Source organism: Lates calcarifer, unplaced genomic scaffold, assembly GCF_001640805.2.
Source record: "Lates calcarifer isolate ASB-BC8 unplaced genomic scaffold, TLL_Latcal_v3 _unitig_4455_quiver_1581, whole genome shotgun sequence".
NCBI classification, from domain to species: Eukaryota; Metazoa; Chordata; class Actinopteri; family Centropomidae; genus Lates; species Lates calcarifer.
The window spans coordinates 9,768-22,671 of NW_026116912.1; the positions used below are offsets into that span (position 1 = coordinate 9,768).

The window sequence follows — 12,904 nt, forward strand, 5'->3', positions numbered from 1 at the left end:
TGAGAAGGGCTCAGTGGTCTTTTCTTGAAAATAAAACCTTCTTTTCAAGATCATTTTTACTGTACCTGCTGACCTTACTGAGCCCTCTTAAAAATACTCAAAGGAAGGAATTTGTATTTCCCATCCTGTGTGTGGTTTTGACAAGCCTTTCAGCTCTCTATTGTAAAGCTTTCTGGGTGAATATTTCTACTTTCACATACCTCACATGAGATAACTGAGGTAAAAAAAAAAAGAGGCAGCAGACATCATTTCCAACCTCTCCATGTGTTTATTAGAGATGATACAGTGTTGGCCTTTTTGACATTTATACAAAACAAACAGAAAACAACAAGACAGCAGCTTCTGATTCGTCTCCATACGGTCTCTGACGTCTCTTCTCTTGTCCTGTGACATTCATGGGTTACTGTCCTCAGGTGGAGACGGGTGTAAAAGAATGTGGGGTGATGTGTGTTTAGAATTCTGTTTTGGTTTTTCTGAAGACACTTGACATGTGATGAAGTTTTTTTCTTAGCCTAGGGTGTAGCTCTTACTGACTGAGGTGCTTATCCCCCATCACAGTCAAACACAACAGTAGGTTTTAAATAGTTGAGGTCCAGTGCTGTGCCTCATGATCATCTCAGAATCAGTGCTGACAGCTGCTTAACTATTTATCACTATGAAAATGTTGAATTTTTGAGTGATGACAAAAGTACATCGCTGTTCAGGATGGCTAACATCACTCTATGTCCAAGTCAATGCACTAGTTAGGTTTAGTCCTGTGTCAACTAAATGATGTTTTGAGTGGTTCAGGGGGAGCTTTGTCAAGTCTGAGAAAATAACCCTCATGACATGATGGTGTTTCCTCAGCTAGGGCTTGGAGACTATAAACAGAACACCTGACTTATAAACTGGAGATGTGAAGCTTGAGAGATGTGATTATTAACCAGCCAGGAAGGAACAATCTCAGTGTTTTTGGAGCTTGACCCATATTATAAATGTTAGGATAACTCAGTCTTTGCTGGAATTTTTTGCTGCAACCATATTTTCATCTATCTCCTGTGAGACCCCCAACATTATAGGAGTGCAATACTGAATCCCTAGAATACCCCTTTAGGGTAACCTTAATTTCATCCACACAATAGGCAAACAATACTTACAATTTTGGTTCTGACCAATGTTGTCCCAGCTTAGTATGTATAATGACTCCTAATACCACAGTAACCATGAGCATCAGCAGCTATTTCAAGGGAGAGGTCTCCAGCCCGAGCAAGAAATCAGAAAACAAACTAACTGTTTTGCCTTGACACTGGACAGTCAATGTAACCAAGACCATTCTCTATATTATTAAGAGCTGATGTGAAAGCTGAACCTTCATGCTCTGTCCCAGAGGTACGAAAATCAGAATCACACAGACATTTGTATCAATTCAAATAACTGAAAATTTAGTCCCACAACTTTACCGTCACTCAACAGGATTTTGTGGTTCACTCCATTTGTCAACACGTGAGCAGCAAATTAAAAAAAGGGATGTAGGTTAAAAGCAAGAATGTAAGTGAACTTAAACAGGAGATCAGTCTGTCATCATTCAAAAGCTCTCTTTATCTTAGTGAAGAAACTAGGCATAAGAAGCTGCTCCCTGACAGGATGTTAGTGTGGGCACAGCCTGGACCAAACCTGGACTTCAGTTATGTACCAAATCTAAACATGATATTTACATTGACCTTTCATCATATTAACCTAATCCATTTTAAAATGTCTGTTCCTACAGTAAACATACTGGTAAACGGTGATAAAAGGGAACGCAGCCCTCCAACTACTGGCCCCACCTGCAGGTAGATGTGTGTGTGAAACAGAGAACTCTTGACCAGGATATGGACTGTCTGGCTGTACTGTCGTCCTCAGGCTGCTGGCAATTCTGTCTCCCACCTGTCCCCCCAAACCTAACATATACAACTGCTTTGAAAATGGCCTGATTTACAATCATTCTTGTGGAGAGATGAGACATGTGAGTGTCTGTGTGTCTGTGCATGTAGTCCTGTGTCCAGTTACACACTCCACATCTGCACGGTCTCATCCTGTGAGTTTCTCTCCTCACATTAAGGCGGTCTGATCTGATCTTTATACCTCAAATCTGCTGGTCACTCAGTCCCTCTGGATCCACAGCAAACTGATGCGTGCAGGGTCAGGCCCGGACCCCCCTCGTCCCACACACACCAACTGAGGCTGACGGCTGCCCAGTGCTCATGGGAGGTCGGCAACAAATCAGGAGCTGGAGGGAGAGTCCACTGGAATCCTTCTCCAACAGGGACCAACACTTTCAGAAAGATCTCATGCTGTCTTCTCTTTGCCATTGAACAGGAGCACCAGTAACATCAGCTAAAACCCGGTAGCTCTTTTAGTGTGTGCTGCTGTTGATTCCAGATTAGGTAGTTCAGTCTAACCCAGAGCCAAGTGTTGGCTCATCCACAGACTCCAGTCCCGGCTTCTCTGTGGTCTGTCTGTCTGTCTGTCTGTCTATCTGTGAGCTTATGGCCTCAGCTCCAGCTGGTGCTCTGGAGTTCTTGGCGGAGCCAGGATGGCAGCGGTTGTCCCAGTCGATTGAGCAGACGCAGCAGCTCCATGTTGTGCTCACGGTAGTACTCAGCCAGAAAGGCACGCGACTGTCCATGCAGACACACACACACAGACACACACACAAGGAAAGGTCAGAGATCAGTAGAACTTGGGGAGAAATAATCTGATATAATATACAGATGTTGAAAATGTGATGATAAATAGAGGTTTACTCAGCAGCTGCTGAACCTTTAAAGGATAACTCTGGTTTCCTAAATATATGATCTATAAAAAGTGCATTTGTAGGAGACTATTTTCAGCAATGGCGGGCTTATGTGGGTGGGTGGGGAGCTGGGGCAAATTAATAACAGGGTGGGGGGTGAACAAAAAAACAAAAAACTCCTTTTTTTCTTCTCTCTTTTCTTTTTTCCTGAATTTAAAACCACAATGTAAAAAAGGGCTGTCCTTGTCTTGTCATGCATGACTACATGTATGTGATGTTTAGTATTGTGTGCATATGTCAACCACTTTTTATGTGTGTTTTTCCTTCACCAGTAAAAAAAATAATAAAATACACACACACACACACACACAAAGTCACGACATGTTGATCAGAGAGCACAGTGAAAGCTACAGGGTTATGGACAGGTTGTGGCTGCTTGTTGAGCGCAGATATTAGTCACCATCCAAGTTCACAAGCAGTGTGGCTGCTGATCCCACCATCATATTTGTGTGAACTCGTGATGCCACAGTATTCCTGGATCTCAGCTGTTAACTTGGTGAGTATGATATTATTATTACTGATAGAGCTGATGGCCAAAATTAGACCCGAGTTTTAGTGAACCAAAATGATCCTTTAAAGAGCTTGCACATGCCAGTCAATGAGTAAAGTACAGTGATGACAGTGTGAGGTGTAGGTGTACCTCAGGACTCATCTCTGGGTACTTCCTGCCTTTACTCTTCCCCAGGCATTTAGCTCGACCTCCTTCCACTCGCTGACACCAGAAACCTTTGCTGTCATCATACCTGAAGACATATAGTATGTTACAGTCAAACACTTCTTGCATATAGTAGAGGAGTATAGGAAGAATAATTGCTGGGTTACTCTCTCTCTCAAGCTTTTTTGTTGCTTTCAAACAGAATGTTGAACTTTTCCTTCATGGATACAGGTCCTCTAGATGAACTGTGTGTGTGTGTGTGTGTGTGTGTGCGTGTGTGTGCGCGTGTGTGTTACAAACATTAGAGCCTGGGTGTAGTTGAAGATGGGAGTGACACCGAGGAATCTCTGGATTCCCTCCATCACCAGAGCTGGGTTGGTCCGCAGCAGGGCTCCATCCACAATGTGCAACTAAAACACATGCATGTGCACACAAACACACAGTCAGTGTCATCCATGACTCATATCTGGACGTTTCAGTCAAGCTCTTTGTGGCAACATTTAAGAGGAAGTCATTGCATTATAGGGGTCTGTGACTCATGTGACTGATGAACGTCATTCAGGACCCTGTACTTCATGACACAAAACAATGCAAAGAGCTTTGGCAGACCCATCTGACTAGCTAACATTACGTGTCTGTAATGTGGTGAAAGACAGATCTCTATGACATTCCAGGGCTGAAATGTTGATTTCAGAGTTAATTCAATATTGATATTAGAACCATCTGACATCAGATGTGCAACCTTGTAAAAATACCTGGATTGACACCAGCTCTTGAGTTTGACAGTGAACCAATGTCCACCTGCCACAGTGTGTGTTACCTGGCTGGGCTGGTAGTGTTGCAGCCAGCGCTCCAGGTGGGTAGCATAGGCCCCTGGGTTAAGGCAGCGTCTCTGAAGGGCCAGCAGGTCCTTGGGGGCTGAAGGGCCTGCTGTCACCACTAAATGGAAAGTGTTGTTGATGGCTGCAGGGTCCTGATGGGCCCTCTGGTGCTGTGGTCACACACACACACACACACACACACACACACACACACACAAATCAAGTAAAGTGACAGTGAAGTGGGTTTTCAACTGCCACAAGGAACCTGTCCAGTCTGACACAGTCCTGAATGTGTGTACAGTGCAGAATGAGTGGTAGTTTCTCACCTGGTACCAGGAGTAAGCTCTGTCAGCTGGGTTGATGAGCACTGCCAGGATTTTGGCTCTAGGTAGCAGGGCAGCAGCTCTTTTAGAAGCTACCTCTGTGTCAAAGTAGTTGGCACTCTTTTCAAACATGAAATCTGTGCTGACATTAGAAGGGAATGGGAAGAAATCCATGTACCTGTGGAGAACACAAATAAAACCAATACTCATCGTAAAAACATCACAACCCTGAATCGTTTCACTTTACATTTTATTTTGTTATCATTTGAATCACAGTCATTTCTGGCACTGGTCAACAGAGAAGACTCCTTGCTGTCAAAGTGAAAACAGATCTCTACAAACTGGTCAAATCCTAGTACACAGCCTAAAGTTAGCATGTAGTCGAGACACCTTTGGCTGCACTTACAGCTCATTCTTCTTTATGAAACTGCACAGGCCCAGTGAGTGAACAACAGTTTGACACAGATTCTGGATCGGACTGAAGTCTTGAACTCTGACGGAACTTTAACACTGTGGTTTCAAAGCTTTGGCTGTAGGTTTTCTTTTTTTTTGGTTAATCATTTATTCACATGTAGGTTTATTCCTGGAGTAGTGTCCCTAAACTGGCAACAAACCTGCATGTGACTACCAGGAGATATTCCTCTACTGCAGCTCAGCAAAGAAGAATTTTATATTAAAACATCTGTGACTTTGGTCTGTGGAATTTGTTCCTCATTCATGGCCAGTATGGAGAGGAGGAATCATTACCTTTAGCAACCCTTTAAATGTACATACAGTATGTTGTGTGAGTATGGTGTTAAGATAGACTTGGGAAAACATCTGAACCTATGCTTTAACCCTTTCAAGCATCAGTTTAGCCAAACTGAATCTCAGAAAATGAGACATCTAAAGAAAAAAGAAGCAACACAAAAAATCGTGACACGAGTCCAAATTTAGGCCATGCTGTATTCAGATTGTGACTGAGTGTTGAGAACTCTCTGAAGGCAGTGTACAGAATGTCAGTCTTTACCAGTCAATCCCGTTGTCATAGTTTGCTCCACTGAAGAACTGGATCTCCTCGAAGGTGGTGGGACTGGGGAAAGAACTGGTAATTGCTGGGTGGAGGCTCAGGAATGAATGAAGTGCTGTAGTGCCTTTAAGGAAACACAGAACATTTACCATAACGAAGAGAGAGATATACAGACAAAGATAAAGATGAAAATGGAGATGGAGATGGAGAGAGTGTGGTACCTGTTTTCTGTGGTCCAATGACGAGGAACTTGGGAAGTCTGTCACAAGTTTTTTCTTTAGACCAGATATCTTTGTGTCTCTTGTCATGACAAGGGTTCTGAAAAATAACGTGGTTCATTAAATTCTTTTGTTTTTAGGTCATCTGTCTGTTCATCCCATTCTTGTGAATGTGATATCTTTGAAATGTCTTGCAGGAATTTTGGAGGTCAACGGTCAAAGGTCAAGATCACTATGAACACACTCTTGTGAACACAATACATCTGGAGAGCCAAGAAGGAATTTCATTATATCTGGTACCAACATTGACCTCCAAAATCGCATCAGATGAACCAATACATTTCAGTGGTCAAAGGTCACCGTGACCATACAAAACACATATTTGGCCACATCTCAAGAATTCACATGTTAATTGACTGTAAGTGGACTGGTTGGTGACATCAAAGAGCAAATACATTCAACACAGCACTGAAGAAAATTTGCTGTACACCTGTGGTGTTTACTTTCACCTGGACAAACAGTACGTTAATTCTTGCTTGATTTAATGATTAGCTACGATATAAATTAAGAACAAAACTGTCCACAGGGGATTCGGACAATGACAACTTTATAGCTATTCCTCTCAAAAACCCATTAAAACAGTAAAATGTCAGATTCTAAACAACGTCTTTTCCTTTCCACTGAAGCTAACCTCAAACTTGGAAAAATACCAGAACAAAACTGGTATACCAACCTGCCAGAGTGGGTCTCTTTCCTCAGGGAAGATCTGGAAGTATTTTTCAGCGAGCTTAACGGGGGGCAATGTCTGCAGCCTGAGGTTAGTCCAACACTGGACAAACTTCACCAAAGACTCAAAGGTGTAGAGACCAAGCCTGTCGTTGCCATAATTAGATAGGTGGGTCATGAAGATACTGATCTGGATTGAGAGGGCACAGTGTATTTTACAAGTTAGTTTAAAATTTACTGGAACTGTTGTTCTAAAATTCAGTTAGCTGCAACTGGTAAATTATCAAGATCTGAGGAACAAATTTAGTAGAATAATAATCATAATTTACACATAAAAATACAGCGTCACATCCATGCATGCAGAACAATATAACAAAAACATATTTGGTAACACTTTCAGTCCATTGAAATGTTTATTAATATCTTTGTTAACTAACCCCTCATGTGGGGCCCATGAGTGCTGTACAAACAGACAATGAATAAACATTTTTAAACCAATGTCCAGCAGTGCTGCCTGTCATACTGCATGAACGGTGTATGACTTACAAAAAGAGCTAAGAATAACAAAATGAAGCTCTAATCAGTGCAGCCATCTAATGGCACATGTTGATGACAGATGGTTAAGTGCCTACAACTGGATCATAGTTTATTAGACCATTTAACAAATGTTATTAACTGCTTATAAAAGCTAAATAGGGGGTCCTAAAGTAAAGTGACACCACATATCTATTACAATTACAAACAAACCAGTCCAAATAAAACTGGATACCACAAGAATACAGATCACTTTGACATGTTGTGATTGATGATGATGTGATGTGATTTTATGTGTGTTCGTGTTTGCGTGTATGCATTGCAGGTGGTTCTCTTACAGGGTTTAGGAGGACCGTGAGGAAGAGTTCCCCCCCTCTGATACTCTTGTCCAGTTCCTTTGAGCCTCCTGGGTATTCATTATAGAAGATTGTATGTGTGAACAGACCACAGGTCTGCCGAGGCAACACCTAAAAAAATACACAAAGAGAGTTTTTTGGTGTATATTTGTATATTGTGTATGTGTGTTCTTCAGTCTCTGTCTTGTTGACATTTCTCTAAACTAACATTTAAACTACTTTTTTAGATCAGGATTTGTGGTCAGATGGGAATCAGCAATTACTCAGTACAATACTGGACCTGGGATGTCCTGGGCTGATCTGCAGGATATTAGCTATGGCTAATTCAGGTATCTTCTCATCAACTGCTCCAGCTATAAAAAGCCTGATCCATTTTTGACCATTTATTTGTTCGTTCTGTATACTGTGATCGAATGCCCCATTGCACTCCTTTAAAAGACAGGAGCTGCACAGCAGTTAAAACAAATAAACAGGAACCAGCATTTTTAGTCAGTGTGCATCTGGGGGCAGTGCACACGGGTAAGAAACATTATTTTGCATGTACTTCAGTCATATTTTACAAGTGTATCAAGCATGAAGAGCTGTTGGTTGAAAATCTACATTCATATGCAAACATGAAAAATAATATTTATTTCAGCGGGAGATTAAAGTAAAAAGGTCAAATCCAAATCCAATCACAAAAGACTAACACTGAAATTCCTCTCTGTCTGACACAAAATACTACAGGAAAATATAAAGAATATTATTGGATATTACTCTTTAGTTTATATGGAGTGGAAATCCCCTCTTCAGACAAAGTCTAATACAATCTCTTTTCGCAAATAAAAGTGTAGGTTTATGACCAAACAACAGTGAGGCATTTATCCAGCTTTGATCCACACAGTAATTGCAAGATGGGCAACTACAACTTTATGTCTGGTCTGACACATCATATGTTCCATTTTTGCCCACTAGGAGGTGCTGCAGGTCTTTGTCCAACAAGGCAACCACTTCAAGTGCAGGGACCTTAAACTCTGGAATATTTTGTACCACTGCATGGATGTACCATGCTCATAAATGTGCAGGTTTTTCTGTCTACTATGTGCTATGAATTTTTATTTTTTTTATTTTATTATGTGATACTAATGTCTATGACACATACTGCTGACACTGAACTGAGCCTTGTTACCAAGCTGTATCTAAAACAAGCTACAGAGACTTTGTTTGTGTGTTGCAGTGGTCAAACTTTACATGTGAATAACTTAAAGGCAGTTTTCAGAAATATTGTCTCACAAGCTTTTTTCTGCAGTTTTCACAGAGAACTATTTTTCAGCACCGATGCGCAGAGCTGTTATGTTTCATTATCACCTCCACATATACCGTAATGGAAAGTTTAGCCATGGGAACAATGATGCAATGCAAGTACTGCTCAAGGACTGCAGACCAACCTGGATCCCATTGTGGATGAAGCCACGGCGGTACCGAGCTGGCCTCAGATGGGGGTATTCCTCTGTACTGGTCACCTTGATGCCCCACACAGACTTCCAGGCCTCATAGAGCTGGCTGTGAACTGGGTAAACCCCAGAGTGGTGTGGAGCCACAGCATAGCCCATATCTGTTGGGATACCATGCTCCTGGAGAGGAGGGGGTGTGGAGTGAAGACAGAATGCCAGCAAATGAATAGGTGGAAGGGGAGGAGAGGCAAGAGGGTTAAAAGAAAGTTATCATCAGGAGAACAGAGCAGAGAGGTAATGAAGCAGATAGACATATGCACGTGTGTACTGATGGTATGAATCCCCAATATCTCTACAATCTTTCACTTCAACAGTGTTGTTTCTACTTACGTCTACAACACAAGAGATTATGAAGAAAGAGAAAGATCTCAGTACTGCAGTAAAGCCATTACTACTCATGTAGCCACATAGTCCTTAAACTGGCAATGCAGTGCCACATGCCTTTGACTATTCCTGTAACCACACTAACAAATGCAAAACTACATTCTCCTTCGTTTCTCCATCACTATGTGATGCTGGCCATGTCTGCAGTGCACTGGTGCTGCTAACCTGAGCAAAGATCTTGTTGAGCCTCATCTGCTCAGCTAAGACACTGACATTGTGAAAGAGGTGAGGCTGCATGTGGCTCCACATGTGAGGAAACCACCAAAAGTCCATTCTGTGTTGCAGCAGCATGTCATCTCCTCGATCCTCCTCATCAGTACCTGAAAACACACACACACACACACACACACACACACACACACACACACACACACACACACACACACACACACAGTGTTTAAACATAATTAATGTGATCTGATTCACATTTAATGCTGTTTCTATGTCACATTGAGTGCTTCTGCATCAGTTATGTTCACTCAGTTTTTTGTGTCAAAGCAATCTCTGGTCTTATGTGACTTCACATAAGATTATTCCAATGGGCTCTACACACAGATGGACAGATTTTTAATTGTGAAAAAGATGGCACTGCTGTAACACAAATGCTGCGTTTTTTAAACTCTCCTCTAACAGATACAAATGCAAAAATCCACAGCTGTTTTATAAGCTGATATAATTATGTCAGATGTTACATACCTGTGTGATAAAACTTCCCAGAAAATCCCAAGTTGAAGGTGAAATTAGGGACCAGTGCTCTCAGTTTGTTTTGAGTGTTGAGCAACGCCTGTAAAAAGGGGAAAAATATACTCAGTGACAACACAAAGTTTCTACTTATAGTTATTCAAGACAGCAATTAAGCATTCCTGCTGACATTTTTGACATGTGTGATACATTTTATAGAGCTGGATGAAAACGAACCACTACACTGCCAACTTCTTACTAATACTTTTGATACTTATATCTTTATGCTGATGTGACGATACCTCATATGGTGACAATCTGTCAGCTCTTTTCTAAGTGCAGCAATCAACAATATAAAGAGTTCTATTAACATGCATCTCATTAAGTGCCAGTGCTGGCTTTTTACATGTACAGACAGCTGACACAAACTAATTAAATACCCTTCCAATTTCTAGCATGAGTCATTGATTCCCACCACAGTCATTTCTAAGGAGTGGTTAGCATGGTAAAACCTGTGCTTACAACAACCTTTCCCAAGATGCAAATGGCACTGAAATTTTAATTTTTGTGTTCTTCTTAATACCCAGGGGCCTGTGAGTTTCAGTTCATTTCAGTTGGCTACCAAAACCCACTGGTAGAGAGTTTAAAATGTTTTAAAATTGCAGAGTGACTTTACCAGCTATTCTCTGTTTCTGTCTGTTGTTTGCTGCAGAGTAGGTAGTGTACAGTGGTTTTTTCCTCTGAAAACAGCTGCCTGCTGCAGCCAAAAACAACACAGAGCGGTGAGACTCAACCAATATAGTAAAGTTGTGGTCTGGACATATAAACAATGAGCTCAAGTTCATTATAGCACCATAAAGCCAAGGGGAGCTGCAGATTAAGCTGGTAAGTCTCTTTAGGTTCATCACTATCACAGGCACCTCTCACACTGTCATTTCATACATTGATTGTTATCATAAAAACACAGAATATGGGCACTTTAAGGGTATAACTGATTCCTACTTCATGTTCATTGCATATTTACATTATAAATATTTAACTCCTACAAAAAATGGATCCTTTAACTACTAATCTATTACTGTTTTTAAATGAATGTCAGCATCTCAAAATCAACCACTACACAAAGGCAACTTAAATCGATCACCTCTACCTTAATATTATTGTGGACTTGTGTGAGACTTTGGCTGAGACCTCTGGCCTACCCACCTCTACGTCTGACACCTTCATACGGGTTCCCTCCTTGCCAACAAAAATATCATCCACATCTACCAGGATATGGCGGTCCAAGGACAAACACAGCCTCTTCCCTGTCAGGTAGGCGATGGCGTCTACAAACACCAGCTTGTGAAGCCAATAGTTGAGGTTGTTCCCAAAAAGAACTCTTTGAATACCATCATGGAGCCCCAAGTCCTGGACCACTGTTGCATGGAGGGTCCGCAGGGGGCTGGGTCCAAAATGTGCTAGTGCCTCAGAGGACTTGGTGCTGGCCAGAAGCACTGGTTCATAAGTAGAGTGGTTAGACTGAAAAATGGTCCAGTCCTCCCCTGGTAAAGAGCCCTGCTCCACCTGGTTGGGCTTGGTGATGTAGAGTAGAGGAGCACTGGGATTGATGCGGTAGTCCCTGAGTCCCAGGTGTGAATGTAGAAAGAGAGGGAACCCTTTAAGCTGTGCACTGAGAAGAGAGTTTTCATTAGCTTTGAAGAAGCCAATGACACCTACTCCATACTCAGCACAGTACTTGTCCAGCAAGTCACGGTTCCACGCATCCAGGTTGACATATTTCAACACATTTTCATAGATGATAAGTGTGTAGCGTCCACGGTTACGCTCTGTCAATGTGGGCATGTCACCTTTACCAGGAGCAATCTCTGTCCGGTAGTGGAAGCGGCTAGACTCTAATATGGCTACAATCTCCTGGCCCAGCTGGGAGTAGATGCTCTCTACAAACACCAGAACTACAGGCTCTGTCCTGGAATTGTCCACCGCCTTCACCTGCCGTAATCGTCCCTGCCGCGGGGAAGGAAAAGTGGTGCCCTCTGGACACCAGGCCCTCCTCCAGCGGCCCCCGTACTGGCTCCTGGTGACATCCCTCCTCCTCCACCACAGTCACTGAATGGTAAAGGGGGGCCTCCTTGATTTTGGGGCTGTTGGAGACATAGTAAGCTAGGAAGGCCATGGACAGCAAGCAGAAGATGATGAGTGCCAGGATGAGGCGGTGAAGCTCCAGCTGGCGGACTCCTCGCATTAGCTTCCACACACCCAAGCCTGCACCTACCATGGTGTTGGAGGGGAGCGGCAGGACTGGGCAGAAAGCAGCAGGGGTGAACAGACAAAAAGAGCAGAGAGGTGAAGTAGGGGTAAGAGGAGGAGGGAGTGGAGGAGGGAGATCGAGCAGTAGATACTGGCACTAAGCTGTGCTGAGGAATAGCCATTTACACTAGGTCACCATGGCCAGCATTATCCATTACCTGCTCTACACCTCTAGCTCTGCAGCACAAAAACAATGAATGGAAGGATAGATTATTTGATGGATGGAATGTAAAATATCAGGAGATCCAAGAAGAAGAAATGGAAGTTGGTTTAATAAAAGCAAACGCCAACACAGGTGGTGTCTGCTGAAGACCAGTTGGGTCCTGAATATCTGATCCAAAGTTCAGCCTTAGCCTTAGTTTGGTTAGTTCTCTCTTTCAAGCAGCCATGCAGGTGTCTCTGTATGTGGAAGTGTCCCTCTGTAGAGTAGCTTGTAGCTTGTGTAGTCTCTCAGCAGTGGGAGTGTCTGTGCCAGTGGTCTGTGCTTTGGGGCTGAACCCCCTCAGGCCACTTAGCCTGGACATCCCAGAAAAAGACACCTAGAGGATGAAGGCAAAGAGGGTGAGAGAACAAGAGATA

General features: G+C 42.6%; 1 pseudogene; it reads right to left on the bottom strand.

Moving 5' to 3' along the window:
• Nucleotides 1–248: 248 nt before the first annotated feature.
• LOC108899716 (bifunctional heparan sulfate N-deacetylase/N-sulfotransferase 2-like) lies at nt 249–12,625 on the bottom strand (annotated as a pseudogene).
• Between the last annotated feature and the right edge of the window lie 279 nt (nt 12,626–12,904).